This window comes from Varroa jacobsoni, unplaced genomic scaffold, assembly GCF_002532875.2.
Source record: "Varroa jacobsoni isolate VJ856 unplaced genomic scaffold, vjacob_1.0 scaffold_1359, whole genome shotgun sequence".
Classification (NCBI taxonomy): domain Eukaryota; kingdom Metazoa; phylum Arthropoda; class Arachnida; order Mesostigmata; family Varroidae; genus Varroa; species Varroa jacobsoni.
This window is the reverse complement of record NW_019214261.1, coordinates 21,617-39,125: the sequence shown is the minus strand read 5'-3', so window position 1 is coordinate 39,125 and position 17,509 is coordinate 21,617. Positions and strand designations below refer to the sequence as shown.

The following is a 17,509-nucleotide window of genomic DNA, read 5'->3' as shown; positions in this document are numbered from 1 at the left end:
GATCTCAAAGAATATTACAGCGAAATACGAAATAAAAGTAAAACTCATATACCTGGCTTTACAGTCTGTTAACGCGAACAAGTAAATCTGGTAATGTTAGTAAATATTCTATATAATCTTTTAGGTGAAAATTCAGCCGGAATATCATATGAAATCCAACTGCTTCACCTAGAATCTGATTAAGATATTTTCAATTAATTAGTGTGCTATAAAAAAAAATCAATCAAGCCGTTTCTTATATTTATATAAGAAATAGCGCATTTGGGGTAAATGTGTTAAGTGTCCTTTTTTTAAGTATTAGCTTCTCGCACTTTAAGGCAGCGCTGAATAGCTTCAACTTAGAAACAGCACAAATGGTTTCTATATTTATAGTTTGATAAAGGTATTGAAAACATGATATGAACGATATAAATGATATTGGCGTAATTGTTGTTTTGGGTTATTTTTCTCTAAAAAGTCTTATTGTAGAAACAACGTTTTCTGTCATGGTGGGTTTTTACGTGTTTTACGCTTGCTATATCAGCTGTTAGGCTATACCTCGGACGGCTAGCTTGCATGAGTACGAGGCGAACCATGTATCAATGACCAGATTTGAATTGAGACTACTTCTAGTTGACAAACACTTCACCCACTGCATCATCTTATAGGGACCCCTGTCATGCCAGCCATTACTACGCTGAACAAATTTACTCTGCAGTCGCCTCCTAACTACTCACTCAAATCGAACTGCTTTGTGTATGCAACATTGAGTAAGTACTTTTTTTCTTTGGCGTCATTTTTTAGCTACTACCATGATCACTATACATTGATGATTTTAGCTGGGTTGTTGCTCTTAGTTGAAAATTATGTGCGCCGTATAGCCTCCTCAGGCCGTCTATTTATAGGGTCTCTCAAATTCGTTTAGATTCTGGTGATCGTGCTGACAGACACGGTTATGACGCGTTTGTCATCCTTCTATCCGTTCCCGGTCAATCTACTTTGTTTAACCAGACGAGAAAAAGGCTAACTTGTATCAGTTCATCATTTTGACCATTAAACAAGTAAACGTTTCATGTTCAACTTCATACGCCTGCCTCTTTCCAGCACAAAACTGAATGTTTCTTCGCCTGGTTTCCAGCCTAGGTTACCACGTGTTCCTAAGTTTGTCGAGCAAACACGTTAGTAAAGGAGCCCTCCTAGCTTTTACTATTATTACCAATATTGATTTCAGTACCAAACTTCTTTTCACTGCTAGGGTCAACAAGGTCTCGTTCCGCTGCCTTTACAATAGCAATGCCACTCAGCTCTCAAATCCCGTCTGGCCAGCGGAGACAAACAAAGTCGCGGTGCAATCTGCTACATCGGCAGACAACGAATCCATCGATTTTCTACTATCCCCTTAACCGGTTAAAGCCAGTTGTGGCTATAATTTGACCACCGATGTCAATAGTGGAAGTTGCGTATAGCGAGACTTTCCTCATTTGTCAACTTGAAATTCAGTATGGACTCAGGGTAGCGCAAATGCAGACCGAGACAATAGATAATAGGAAGAATTTTGCAGACGTTCCACAACATGCTATTTCTCATAGGAAACCAACAGAGAGGCCAGTCGTTTGAAAGCTGTTGCCGCGCAAAGCGGCGACCCACGCAAATTGGCGGGACCGTATGATTCGTTTGGCGTAGCTAGGAATGTAATCCGGTTAGATGGTGACACGATTCAGCGACAGGATTTTACAGTCACTAGACGGGGAATACTTCCCCTTGAAGTTGAAACCTTTTGGGCGCGACGACACCCGAATTCTGTTTTGAAGGCAATATTATGCCAGTCTTTGGCATAATAAGAAAGGTCGTGACAAGAGTGAATTTAGACATCTGTGTACGAAGGACAAATTGTCATGACCATCAACAGCTTTTAGGAGACAAGCTAACTGAAGTTAATAGTACGTGAATAATAATGACATTAAGTTAATTATCCGACTTTATCTCTGCCTGCTATGTTGATTCTTATTCGGAACAAGTAAATCCTATTTGATTAAGATAGCTATACAGCTATATTTGGCAACACCTTTTACGCGACATTATACACGACGCATTTTTTCTCAGGCACAGAAACAGCTACAACAGGCAGCAGCTCCATGGAAACCATTTAGACACTAAACGTTATTTACGCAAGCGAACCTCGTTTGAACTGAAACGGCTGTTCACTTTACGGAAACTTCATACCCTAATAACATTAGTGTGCCATACGTCCACATTTTCACTGATGGCAAAATGCTAATCTTGGTTTCAGAGTCGTCGCCATCGTTTCGAGATAGCAAGAATACTTATTAGGCCAATGATCCTTCTACCTAAGCATGTTCTGGTAAGCCGTTTTCCTTTAACGCTGATCATTTATCTCGGACGGGTAACCCATGTACCATCCTTCGCCTTGACCGTATAACCCGCTGAATGCAATGGGCGGCTTACGCGGAACAGTCACTGGAGCTATTTGGCCATTGTATCGGCACTTCAACCGTACATAAACAACATTAGACAAGCCTGTGTCTACATATGCGTACATCATGATTCACCATTGCATCGCGGCCACGCCTACAACCACCTCGATTATTCAAGAATATACGAATAAAGTACACATCTTTACTTAATGATGGCGCTGGGCGTTACCTCTCTGACGAAGCAAACCGAACTGTATTTCCTAGAAAATGCGGCTATTCATGATATATTATAGTCTACACTTACCTATATAGATGAAGGTTGTATACGATTATGTGAACCTCCCTTGTGTAAACACGTCTATCCGAAATTCTAGTTCAATAGTAACAATCGCAAAAATTAGTGCATAACAGTAAGATACTTTGCAATTTTACGGCTATGGGATGCTGTATCCAGTCTAATTGTTCCAGTTTCAGACGGCTGATGGGCTTACAGAATAAAACGAAGTGAAGCTATTTACGGCTTCAAGCCTAAAACCCTCATCACGTGTCCTTCAGCTTAGAAGTGGGTAAACGCGCTACTACCTCCGCAATTACTCAAATACATCCGGCGTGCAAGCTAAATTTAGGCAGCTTGTTAAGTTAGCTCAAAATGCTGATCAAAGCAGGACGATAGGACGGATCATATATTACTATAGGCGTTGAACAGTTCTAAATCTCAAACCCATGACATATACCGTGTAAGAACAGGTAGGCCGCTGTATGTTGCAATATTCCAAATTCAGTAATCGATGTTCGGTGTCCAGTATCCATTTTGATCAATGACGGGTATGGTGATGGAAGTCCGTCTTTTCCCTGAGCGCTTGATAGAAGCGTGGGTAACCATGAGGAAGCATCGATAGAATCAAAAACTGGTTTGGCTCTCACCTCTCCCTTTATCGATAGATTGTCCCACTGCGGTCTTAACTCGACTCCACCGTGCAGCATTGCCGGGTAGCTTTCTCAACCGCACTGGTAAAAGGAGCAGCGCGGTAAGGAGCTCGTTACCTTTTTGCTCCCACTTTCTGCTTGAGGTTGACAAATCGAAATCACTGAGTAAAGCAACCTAGTCGCTTGGCAATCTTTTCTCAGAATTCAGTTTTGTCCGAGTTCTATCCCTCTCCCTATTTGAGACCTGTCTTTACTCACAAACATCCACCATACTATCTGTGTTACTCACGACACATTGCTCCTTTAAACGAGACGAGATAGGAAGGGCCAGCCAACTTTCCAGTTAAGACACACTTGCCTTTTCCATTATCACGACAGTAGCTTTTCTCAAGTTATTTGTTCGATCCTTTCGACTGGCGGATTTCTTTGGCCAGCTTTGTTCAAAAAGGAATTTTCCTATCCCTAACTGGATATCCTCGCCAGCGTGTACGAAGCTATCCGTTTCGACTGCTATCACGCTGTCTTTGGGTAGAGTCAGCAGTATTCGGAGAGCGAAACAAATAAGCACTCTAGGCCGAGGGCAGGCCGTGTTAGCCATGATTTCGCTGGCCTTGAATTCTTATCTTGGAAGTTACTCACCCAATTCTTGCTCTCACGGGATTGGGCTCATCCGACCTTCATTGCGTTGTGGTTCTGGCGGACTCTGTGAAAAAAAAACTCCGTGTGCCTGAATCTCAATGCAGGCTTCGTCAAACGTCGCGTCCGTGAGAACATATGTGCATAGAAATCATGAGTAGTCTGCATTATTGTATTGATAATTTCCTGATTTTCCTGGACGGAAGGGCAGCCTTTACATCGCGCTTCGCTCCAGTTCTCTTTTGCCCCTGCCTTTTTCTCCTTTTCTCTTCGCTTTTTCCTTTACTAGAGTCGCGTTATTTCCCTCTTCTCGCGAAGCTTTGTTTTTCATTTTGCAGAATGACGCACACTTTTCAAATGCACTAGGGATCGAAATTGTGGCCATACCCTGCATGACGATCCGATCAATCGACCCTTCGGCTGATATCTCTTATATTATGTTTCGACAATTGATGAATGTTTCAATCTAGATATATTGGAAAATTGCTGGGAAAACACTAAGAAACGCATGTGGTATTATCCGAATTTAAAAAAGTTACGAGTTTGTTTTTGATTTTTCCCTATAGTTGGATTCGAGAGCATTCGGGGCATAAGGGTTAACGCTGCTGAAATGATTCTACTTGAGCGAAGAGTTTGTGTGAGTAGATCAATAATTCAGATTCCGCTATGATAAAATTTTAGTGTCTTATATTAACCTTTTACAAGCAAATCCGGAGGTCCTTCAAATTAAATAACTTTTAAACTAGTTGGGATAAAATTATTATTTTTAGCATATATTATAAGCAACCTCCTTTATTTTTTTAGACGCATTTCCCAGTGTCCTGTGCAAGTTCTGGATAGCCGTATAGCCACTATTCGCCTTCCAATAAGCAATTTCTCTTCCTATGGCTTCTCGATGTAAATCGTTAGTGAAATATGTTTGTCCATTACGGGGCTTACCATGTCCTAGAAAGGACATGGTAAGCTCCGTAATCGCACAGACTTAGATCGGGAAAATAGGCAGGTTAAAGCCAATGTTGTATTTTTTTTCGTTCAATCCAGGAGGTAATTAAGGCATGACAATGATGTCAGGTTCTGTCATCAAGTAATCAGATTATGTGCGCTCGATTGCGGTGCCAACAGGCCATAGTCTTTGAGGACTCGAAACAGCAGGCTACATTCATTGTTTTATTTTCGACGAATAATTTAGATATCAGATGCCCTTGATGTCTATTGTGAGCACTACCTATCTTAAAGCCCCAACATTCAACATTGTCACCGAACTCGATTTCTTCCAAGGCGACCTTCCCCCGCTTGGTCGCTGTCCAGCTGCCAAAAGGGACCCTATGCTTCAGGTCGTTCTTTTTTTTAATTGAAGTTCTGCAGAATACACATGGAATACACCACATGCACTTTCCACTGGTCTGAAGTTAAATCACATGGGACCTAATTTATTCAGTTTTTATATTTTCAGTATTTTAAGCATTACTCTGCAATACGTTACATGCGCAATATCAGTTTTGCTTTTCAGGGTTGTTAGACTTTAAACTCTGTATTCGTAAAAAGTCTCGTTGATTACGGTAAGGCGTTCTTGTTTTTCAGGTCCCAACATCTACTAACCCCCTTGCTGGGCTTCAGCACTCAAATCCCCATTCTTAAAATGTTTGCACCATTCACGTATTGTATGCCTTGAGGCGATTTTGCCTAATGTTTTTACCAATCTTCCATGGATTTCCACAGCGCTGTGGCTCTGGAGAAACAACAAACTTGATTACTTAGCCTCAAGTTTCGAGACTAAAACATCTTTCTCTTTTTGAGGTCATCTGTCCTAGAGTACTCTCAACTAGTTTTCAATCATAAACTTCTAGAAGACTGGAGTATTTATTACCCAAATTCGTTTGCTAGCAGTGCGTAGTACAAAAACTATTTAATTTCCAAGTTCGCTGTATTCGCTTATAACAACAACCTATTTACAAACAAAGTCCTTCTTTATGAAATAAACAAAAAAACATCAATTAAGATTTTTATTTGCTGTTATTTCATAGATGTAATATTTTTTCTTTGCTATCCGCTAAAACAGAGAAATATACTCTTATATATGCCTGAATATACTTTCTTATATTGTGTCTGTATCCAAACCGTTCACAACGTGTTTCCTTTTTTCAGTTCCTTCTTCTATCTCCTGTTTATTAATGACTGCCCCACAACCTATCATAACCCCTCATCGCATTTTACACATGAAACGAACGACTTTTTAGTGCCAAAGCATCCCCCGCTGACCAATAGTAATTGTTTCGTCTATTGACTGCGCCATTTCTCTGTCGGTGTTAGAAATAAGCAAAGGTCTTCTAGGCCCACGTTACCGTTTTATGACATTACATTGACTTAACTCGCCTAGTAAACGTCATTCTCTTAAAATATCTAAAGATAATGACAATCATAGTAACGTTTTAGTAGATGCTACAAAGACTACGTAACTCAAAGCTTTTGACGGTGGGGTAAGGGTAGCAGATTAAATGATTAAGCACAAGCGTTACGATAGGGCAGGAACTAGAAAAGCAGACGAAGTCTGACCGCAAGAACCTCATGATCGAAAAAAATTTAATCAAATTACTCGGATCATCAGGCAGACTTCGATGTCCTGTCGATCGCTTAAGTTGGCACTTTGCTGCCGGAAAATATATACACACACAAATTTCGTATACGAAAATTCCCCGGTTTGTGATGGCTGTTGACTACTAAATGTATTCTCTTTCTTTCATTTTGAGTTATTGGGCTGTCTCACAAGTTCACATCAGAATTTTGCCTAATTTTGAATAGAAACATTTGAGTAATGATAAATATATAAATATACGTAATTTTCGTGTCTAGACGACTTCAATTCATGACTTATTGCTTGTGGTCAGCGATGATCGTTGTCCATCTTTCAAGCAGTTTTCCAACTCCCTCTTTCTAATACCTTTATTTGCGATAAAGTGGTCAATATAATTTTCATACTTTCTAAAGATATAAAATTCATCCTCTCATGAGAATTCTACAAAGAAAGTTGAAGCTGTTAGTTAGGTGGGGCAAAACATCCCAATTAACCTGCGACAACTTGTGACAAGTTACCAAAAAGACATTGCCATTACAGTTCCTCTCCAATGGGCCACTGCCGGATGCTCTTCTCAAACGCACTACCTCAAACGGTCCAGTTGCTCGTGGCACGTGAGAATCTGATAGAAGAGAACTCCCCTGCAATTATATTAAATGCACGGCATTGCCCTCATGGAATCGGGTCCGGTTTTAGTTCTTGTTGAGAAAGCGCTATCATGGTTTTACTAGAATCTGTTCTGAGTGACGGTATTGCCGACTACTCTTGTTTTTATCAGTGGTAACAGTCTTCGTAAGAAAAGGGCTGTTCTGGTTTAATTTTAGAAAATGCTCAATAGCCCAAACATGACTCATCAACTAGTGATCGATTGAACCAGGAGGGATGGTTTAATCCAGATATGTGCTGGATTGTCGCAGTAGCCGCTTGTGTGATTTTATTGGGTAACATATTTGAATGCTTCTCTGTTTTCTGCGAGCCGGCGAACGCTCATACATGAATGTCTAATAAAGTTCCATGAGAATTTCGGCATCCTCAGAGTCTGAAGGTTAACCTGCACAGGTCTTGTCTTAGATCCTGATGTCCTCACTTGAAAGCTGAAGAACCCACTTCCTAATAATGTGATTGAATTCATGTGCTCTATATTTTGGGGCCCAGCCATCTCTTTTGACAAGCGAAACTTCAATATTAACTTCAGGTACTTTTTTGAGGGGAGGTTGTGCACCTCAGCTGAAACCAAAGCGACTTAATCAAACATGACATTGAAAGAAAACCGGAAACAATTCCGAAAACGTAGCGAACAACCGCTTTTCGTCCCTCACCCAACTTTATTTGTGGCGCCAAAGTTTAAACCGATTCAAAATTTGGTGCGGATTCAACGAACAACCCAATACTCATTCTTACTCTCGCTACGCGACGGCTCATAGCAGGTAATTTAATAACTGGCCCGCCCTCAAAAGTGTCTGGCTATCCGTGGACTCGAACTTGAATTGCCAAACTAGAAACTTCTAAAATAGATATTGAAAGAAAATGTTCGATTTAAACTATTCGGTGGTATCCCTTTGGTGAAGTCGCGTGTCGAGAATCTACTCGTCTAGCCACACATTAACTCAACGTTTGCTAAAATGTCGAAAACGTTTTCGTATATAGTCGAACTTGACACGCCCTTGGTTATTCGAATTTTGCAATCTAACCGTAGATTCTGTATGGCACATTTATATAACTGTATATAATTATATATATAATAACTAACGAACATATCTGTATAAATGAACATTATAAAATACCATAGAGAACACGTTAGTGCATATGCGAAATGGGTTCTTGTAAAATTTAATAAAACCATTTATCAAATATATCTAAGAAAAGATTTTGTCAAAAAACGTACAAGAACGACTGAAGCACTCGATATCGAACGAAAATGTGTTGCATTGTTTAAAAAAACAATTGTTCTTTCTGACAAAAAATGACAAAATTTTATAAATATGTAGGTAAAATGCCAGGTAACTGCACATTGAACAAAATATCGCCTTATTCTGAAATAGTATCGTGAACGTCCTTTTGAAAAAAGGTCATCTATTACTTCTTAAAAATGCAACACCCTTGCATCCTTTGTCCTCAATGAATGTTGTATGAACTGAAACGGTTTGATGTACTTGTGTACCTTTATCATCTTACTGAACACACACTTGATAAACAAAAAAAAAAAGTAGAAACAAATCGGGTGCCTTTCTCCCAAATATACCCGCTCTCAGTTCTAGGTCATTCATCTCAAGCTGACTAAGTTAGTGTAGACACCTGCATTTGCACTCTTCGAAAAAGAGCAATCGATGGCACGCATAGACACTGTATCAACGGCGACAATGCACGCTTATCCGATTGATCAGAGACAAATTCAAAGAGAAGCCGTAGCAATGATGTGATCGGAAATCACTCTGCCCTCATACGATCTTCTCCATACATTCATTCATAATTTGCCTTATCTCATACCAGCCGGATTACTATTTCCATCGAATCATCAGTATCACAATCAACAGCGTGTGCTAGGTCTCCATTTAGCAACCTTTCTTACTGTTGCTGTCGGTATTCGTTTTTCAACCTAATAAATGAGGGTCTGTTGCAACCTATTACAAGCTACAGAAATTTGTTGCCCTCGTTTAGCTAAAGGTTTGCAGGGCTCACGTGATATTCTTACTCGGATAGTATCCCAAGGGTGTATGGGCTTCATTGATTTGGAAAGCGTTTTGCTTTCTCGTGCTCTGCTTGCCCATTGCAGAAATGCCAATGCTAGAAAGGAATACGCGTCTGGATGATAGAGTAATAGGGAACGCAAAACGCACTTATACCGCTCATATCGACCTGCGCCGCCATTGTAATTTAAAATATGGATTGATAACAGTGAATTGCTACAGTCACGGGAGCCGCCACAAGTAACACGCGATCCTACCAAAGATGGGTAGTAACCCAATGTTCATGGCTATAACCATGCATGTAAAATATACCAATTCTGTTAATTGCTGAATTTGTAATCTGGAGTAAGGGTTTCTATATAGGTGATACGGATTATTCGGAAAAACGTAACGTTCACTAATAGCCATTCAGCTTGCAACACTGTGCCATACCCTTATAGCTTTGTTTCAACTTGCGAGCATTCAAGTTACAATTTCTAATTAAATGATAATTACGTGTATATATCAAATGGGGAGTGCATGCGATTCAAACAAAAACATTTCTTTTCTTATAACCCTCTGAAAAGGTCTTCAAAACTGACAAGTAATAGCGATGTTTTTCCTCTTTTACAAATAAATATTGAGCCGATAGGTAAGGTACTTTTGCAGTGTTTTAACCTGGGCTTCTCCTTTATTGGTATGATAGGAGTGAAGTGTTACCCTTTAGAAATTCTATAGATAAACTAACGACGCAATGATTTCTTGACAAGGTGTTAGCTCATAGAACCTTCCTCTAAAAATTTTCATACACAAACGATGCTTTAGAATAAACCTAGTACTTAGGTGTCCCAAATCTGGTGAGCTTTCTACTAAAAGGCTAAGGTGATGTAGGACGTCGAGAATTTAATTCGGAACTCGAACAAAAGAGCTTCAGGAATAAGCTGGATTTCTTTTCTATTTTGATAAATGAATTAGATAATTGACATTGTAATACTGAAACGGACAGCGCGGCAGATTTATAAGCAGCTATTGCGGCCTGTTCTTATCGCACATTATGAATTATTTTGGAACACTTACTTACCGGGAGATAGAGTAGTTCCCTGCTAGCTGTGACAGGTGGTTTCAACGACTTCCAAATATCTTTTAGAGCTTCGAACTTTTTTCAGTGTCACGTTTTTTATCGAAGCGCTGCAAACAACAGGAGTTGAATACTACGTTCCGACAAAACGGAATTGAATAGCCGGGTTCGAAAAGGCTCATTCCGTAAGGCTTGAAACGTACTTACATTTTTTACGATCCGTTTAAACAGTACTGTCTGTGAGACTCTCTTTAACGCACGAAGGCTGGTCACGCCTAGCGAAGGACCGCTTTTCCACGTGACCTGCTGCGCCTTGCACCTTTATAACGCGATTCTGGCACTTCAACTAAATAATTGCTTACGTGTGTTTCGCTATAGCAGGTTTGCCACTTTTCATCTTATAATTCAATATAAAAGTTCACTTTATAATTAAGCTGGGTAACACGCTAGCTACAATTTGATAAAACATTAACTTACGGTTGAAATAAAATAAGCGTATAAAGTGAATAGGATTTAGATATAATAATCTATTTTTCCAACCGGATACCTTAATATAAGTATAGTAATGAATTTTATCTTTTTATATTTATTTTTGTAGCTGTGAGCCTATTTTTGCCAGCTGTCACCTATACGATAGCGTGACAATCTATTTCGTTAGTTTGTATCGTAAAACCTTCGCGTAATCATTTGTAGAAACATGATTGTTTTTGCTAGCTGACTGGCTGGCTTGTTTACTCGCTCAGAAGTAAAAAAATTTTAGAAAAGTGGCTAATGTCTGAAATATACGAAACTATAACAGTGACAGTTTTTTTCGTGTTTGATCCCTATATTATAGAAATTTACAGTCGATCTAGCTGATTTAACATTTAGTTATTACTGATCTCGTACGAAAAACAGAGCGTCATAAAGGTATGATTGAAAATCCACATCTTGCTCATAGAAAAAAAAATACCAACCCTTTCATCTCTAAATTACGGATAGAGCAAAGAAGTGGAGCACTGACACCTGTTTTGGCCCTATAAATGATAGTACCGACGGATTTACCAGCCAATAGTCTACATCCTCCGTGAAACGGATCTGCAGGTTTTTTTTTTTAGTTTCTTTCATTTAGTTCAGCTATTGCAGGCACCGTTGCTCGATTAATATTTGAATGACGGCTAGGGATTGACTTTACACATATTTAACATCTATTATTGAGAAAGGACAGCGTCAAATTAGTATCGTTACGTCTGTACGCGAGAGAGACGCCAATTGTGCTTATATTCGTCCATATTCCTTCCTTTAAAAATTGCCCTATTAGTGTAATACACCTGTTTTAACAATTGGAGTTATTCTATTGGAATGAACATAAATAAAATATCGTTTCCATCCACCTCCTATATGTTTGTTTCGCGTTCTTAATTGAAGCCGACCTTTCCAACCTGAAACAAGACCAATAATATCTACGTTTCGTTTAACCACAAGTAACTTCATTCCAGTTCCTTTTCGCCGATAACGAGTCAAAGCTTGCAAGTTCTTTTCAGCCGAGCTAAATTACATTGGCCTCTAGCTACTTACCATGTAAGTCTGAACCGTTATGTCGCAGACGCTGGGCGTTGGACCCATACATGTTGACATTGAAATATCTGGTATTCATTTTTCTCTTCTGCATCGGACTACACTTCGTTTCGGCACATTATTCGACTGAGGAAGTCTCTTCGGGCCAATGGAAAGTTGGTCGGGGGCAGCTGAAGCTTGATGCTTTAACACATCACCCTATTCGAAAACGAATCGTAACGAAGAGCCAGGAGCAAGAAGCCGCCCACGACGAGGAGTAAATGGACTCCGCATATGCGACTACTCATTGTTACATTATTCATTCAGTTAGACAAAAATAGAGCAAGCGGATTTAACGCCAAGCCACACTATGCCATCCGTTGTGTGTTCGATTGTTTCTAAATAATAGAAGCTTCTCTTTAGTCAGCACTGGGTCCCTGTCTCCGCAAAGGGTTTATCCGATGTCAATGAGAGGCGTAGATTAGTAGGGCTTCGTCTTTCTGGTTAGCTCCGGAGGCAGGCCGGACTCCAAAGTAGTTGATGGCAGCTTCTGACAATGGGACAAGGTAGGGAATCCAGAACAGAGCGTCGTAGTAGTCCTGATCTAGCATTAAGGCGTGAAAGATAATGCTAGAATTAGCGTTCCTCTAGAGATGTGATCATTAAATCACACACCCATGAATCCAGAGGCTGTCCACCTATGAAAAGCCTGAGGTCAGTGTCTAATTGAAGGTCTGTAAAGTTTACATCGCTCTATGCCAGCGAATATAAGCCAACGTCAAATAGAATAAGTTCTATAGCCTGTGTAAATACACCGTACTAGTAAAAGTTGCTATAAGTTGAAAAAATTAAAAACACTAACATATATTTAAAACTTGGTCCTCCAGAATCCTTCGTATATTTAGTGTGAATAGCACATACGGTTGATAACGGACATGAAATAGCATTTTTTCAACTCTGCGTCACAGACACTTCACCAATTCCCGCATATAACCATAGGCTAAAACGAAAGAACGCTAGTTATCTAATTATCTTTAGAAATTACTTTTATTCTAATATAACTATTTATTTGGCGCCGGTCGATTCATTTCTCCAGAAAGAACACATGAAAACAAATACATTTTCTTTGACTGCCTCAAAGAGCCTAGAAATCCCACCTGATTATTAGAATTTGTTAAGATCTCTGTTGGCTCCATTAGCTGGTTTGTTAACAATGGCCGAAGCCGCCGAAATCAATCTATTATAGCTGCTGACGAGCTCAAAGCTCTATTCCGCCTCCTATTGTTAACGCCCACCTGATGACCAAAGTTAGTAGGACATCCGAATGGACGTCATGGGTTGGTCTATCTGTTCGACGCTGTAAACTATATACACTAAGAAAAGCCCGCGGTTCGCCATAATATGGGTTTACTTCTAAGAATTTGAGTTTACCCATTACTATTCGAACAAAGCAAAATGAGTAATAGGGGATAATGTTTATGAAGAGCTCAGACAATGTGCTATATCTATATGGAGTATGTTTCATTAGAGTTCTTCATGGTTATGTCGGGTCTAGAATTTTTCGAAGGACGACTAAAGGTGGCATATAAAAAGATATAGACACGTACATTCCACTAATGCTAAAGCCATAATTTCCTATATACACAAAGGTAGTCCCTCTAAAAAAATAAATAGGTCCCTCTTCGAGAACTTGCTGACCTTAAGGACTTGTCATATAAGACTGTCCAGGACATATTAACTGAACATTAAACTATTTTTTTAAACTATTTTTTATTCAACCATTTTTTTTTTATTTGAAACTATTTATTAAACGGTTTTCTTCTCGTTGATATTACGGTAACTCTCTAGATAGTCTAGCTAGCGTTACGGAATTGCAAGGCTAAACTGATAAAGTTGCTTCAGCAACTCAAGGAATTACCATAAGAACAACGCTTACAACTGCCAGCTGTGAAACTTCTTAAGAGACTCAAGCGTTGAGGGACTGTCCGAACTTCTTTTTTCCGATAGAAGCGCGAAAAATCTATATTATAGAATCGTTTTTAAATTCAAAATCTTGGGCGTTTTTCTAACTTACATCTTTTATCATTGTTTCGATCCCTCCTGGCACCTTTAGGGTTTATCGTAGACGAAGACCTGTTTCTGGGAGTGATACTAAACATGCCACACATTTCATGTTCCCAAAACAAGCAGCGCGCCGCATTCATTCATAAATATATTAGTACTAAATTACTACACTGCTTTTAAATGGCAAAAACGTAACTTCAGTTTAAAATGCGGCAACGTCTGGCTGCCCGTTTTCTTCTGGGCTTGTCTGGGCGTTCAACCTACGTCAAGTTGACTGTCGTCTCTAGGCTTTGACCGGCTTTACTTGTTAACGTTGTCCTGGCGCTTTGTGGTGCGGCGCCAGAGAGACTACGGGAAGTGTACACTTTGCTGTAAGAGTGCCAAGCTCTGCTTTGCCAGTGCTGACACTAAGATTTCTTCTTTAGTTGCTTCCTCTTTCAACACTTTAAGGGACGTTTCCGGTCAAGAGTGATTCGTCAGCTACGAAAACGAACGCGACATCTACCTATCATGCCCCGCTTCGTGTCTGCTTTTCTCGCTACTACCACGTGTCTGCGCACACGGCTAGAGCCCGGCGGCGCCTAGAGTTGTGGTGGCCTGCAATGCGGTTTTTTTTCCCAATGAGAATGTTCCTAACAAGCCATACAATTTTGCAAGCACTTATGTGTCTAGTTTATATCCACGGCTTCTATTCTGTTGGAAACTGTTATCTTGAGCAGCTCTAATGTCAAAAAGATCTCGACGAACGGAAAGTACAAGAAAAAAGTTATTACCAGTTCCGATTAACTTTATCTCATTCTAACGGAACTCGCCTCTAGGTCATCTATCTAGCCCCTAGTTAAACGGTTTAGACAGGAGAACAATCAGTTAACTTTCAAATAGAAGCGCTGCTAGAGTTTCTATCTGACATTGTTAAGCATTGGCATTATCTCCAAACTGATCCACTGCCTGTAGCTGAAGGCAACTTCTTGGAAACCGTTGTTTATATCATTATGCTGCATCATTTGCAGCCAACTATAAAACGGGTACGCGGAAAATTACCGTCACCCGGCCGTGCCACTGTCGAAGAACCCCTGCAGTCTCGCAGGAATATGGTTATCGACATAATAAAAGGCCTGAAACTCATACAAACCAAGGACAAATACGGACCATTACTACGTATAACCGCGTCAACCGAAAACAGTGACCAGGCATTGCGGATATTGTACTAATCGTATAAAGACGCGCACATATATCCAGGTGTCTTCTATAACTTCAATATGCTACCGCACACGAACTCAGTATCGTAACAACATTAGTATCATCTGATGTATTGCTAAAAGTAGAGTTGGTTCCGATATGTCTGATTTGCGCTATTTTTAGAGAGCTGCGCAATGGGTTAATTATAGGTCTGCTTTTTTTTGTCGTAACCAAATAACAAGCAGCTAGCTGACGTAGATAAGCAAGATTGTTATGTTTAGCAAACTTTTGTGTCCCGTCCTGCCCTGGTGAAGCACGAATTTAGACAGTCTTGATCTAGCGGTCCACCAGCACAAAAAAAAAGTGTCTAGGCATAATTTCGAATTTACGGCTCGATTTTCGTAATAAACGATCGACTAGTGTCGATCGTTCGGACACTTTGTTGTACCCAATCGGTTCAATGCAGCCAAGCAGTATTTTCTTGTCTGAAGTGATTGCGATATGACACAGACACCCTTCTCAGGCGAACAAGGCACCGCGTCGTCTCCGTTCGTGCCTGTTCGCTAACAACGCATAAAGCCATAGGTTATATATTGCATTGGGATTAACAAGCAAAATATACTTTCACATCTATGTTTGTGATTTCCTTTTTAAATTACTAGAGCGGTGCTTTGATACGTACCGACTCTTTCGAAATGGCATCTGCGACGGTATGTAATGCGTCATCATTTTTGAAAGCAGTAAATATGTCAAACGTGATAATTGAGCGTAGACTACGTATGGTAAGGTTAACATATTAGCAAGAATAAGGTGCTTTGTGCATAGCCACGCTCATACAGTCAGCAGCAGAAGCGTCGAAAAAAGCTCACTAATTAGAGAATTGACCTTCGTATCAAAACACGCTTACCGACTGCAATCTTCACGCTGCAATATTATGTTATAAACAATGAGTCGTATAACTAAATCTTATTTAGAAACGGAGAAACTGATCAAATTCAAAAGCTCGCAAAACGTCAACAACGACGTAGAATACGTTGACACGTTTGTAGAGATAGCAGTATTTCAACATAATGCCTTAGCGCGTTCATAAATAATATATTCATCATATCGACAGCAAACAAGGGCTTTTCCTTTATGGACGTTTAGATCGATTAGCCTCGAAGCAATACTGCATGGTTTTTGTACACCGAGAGAATAGAGACGATAGCACTCGTTTCCAAACAAAAACAATTATCATGACCAGGTTTGGCATTTTACCAGTGCGAAATGGATTTATTTTATTACCCCTGAACCTAGCGTTCATGGCAAATTCTTCAACGAATCGTCTATTCATTTAATAAATTGTCCTATTGCGTTTAGCCAAGTAGTGCTAACAAGTCCATTTATGCGTAGAAACGGATCTATTACAGCGTCCTAGTGCCTTCGACCATCAGTATTGTGCCACTATACCAACTTCTAGTAGCGGCAGGCCGTTGTAGGCCATTCTAATGATACGAACCGGTCCAATACTAAACTGCAACGTATTCAACTCCCCCTCAGTCTCATCCAGATAGGAAACGAGACAACGGCCTCAACCACGCCGCCTTCAGCTATGTTTTCCCTTTGCTTTGGGCCGGCAGTGATGGTAGGGGCGGTATGGGCGTCATCTTGCCTGCTTGATCAGACAGCCCTCGTATTGCGCGATAGTCTGTTGCTGCCTAAACTTCTCGGTCGCCTTCTCAAGATCTCCATTCCGATCTAGCCCGACCCGCCACGCTCGTCAAGCACTGCATAGGCATCACGGCACAGGACAAAATTATTGAGAGATTTGGCCTGCTCATCGCCGGTCGCCGGGGCGTTTCGCGGGCCGTCTATCGGCCCGTGTGTGTATGTGCCATGTATTCCCTCATTGCATTTCTTCCTTGAACGGCATAACACATTCACGCGGTAGGCCTTTCGGTAAAGCGGGTGCTTAAAACGCCTGCGAGACTTGTCATAGGACAGTAGGCTGTAGTTAGTAGTATATTGTCATATAGAACGCCGTAGGTAAGAGAACGGTCACCTTCTTGAAAAAAAAAGTGCGCCCGCAACGTCTGCTAAAAACCCGTGGACCATTGAATCAGCTATCAGCAACCTACCCACTTTGCACAACCATAAGCTACCCTACGCAGCCAAGACATACGTCCGCCAGTATCCGTTCACATACCATGATACTGAGATGGCCTAACTCAGTTCAACGAAACCCTGCTGGTTTCGGACACCACCACGATTGGCCACACCCACTACCACAGTTGCCTCTACCGTATCACACATACACACACATATTAGAGTTTACATATGCGCACATGCCATAGTGCCAACCCATACATACAGATAGGGATGTAGGTGCAGGGCAGTAGCAGCGATTGCAGCAGCCTCGGTCTTTTCCCTAAGGCCGTCTCCATTAACCGAAAAGATC

General features: G+C 40.5%; 1 long non-coding RNA gene across 1 annotated transcript in view; it reads right to left on the bottom strand.

Annotated features, from left to right (window-relative positions):
• LOC111269172 (uncharacterized) overlaps positions 1–14,172 on the bottom strand; it is a 17,200-nt gene extending 3,028 nt beyond the window's left edge. Inside the window, exon 1 of the long non-coding RNA XR_002685631.2 lies at positions 13,904–14,172. This is a non-coding gene — a long non-coding RNA (uncharacterized LOC111269172). The remainder of the gene's footprint in view (positions 1–13,903) is intronic.
• Between the last annotated feature and the right edge of the window lie 3,337 nt (positions 14,173–17,509).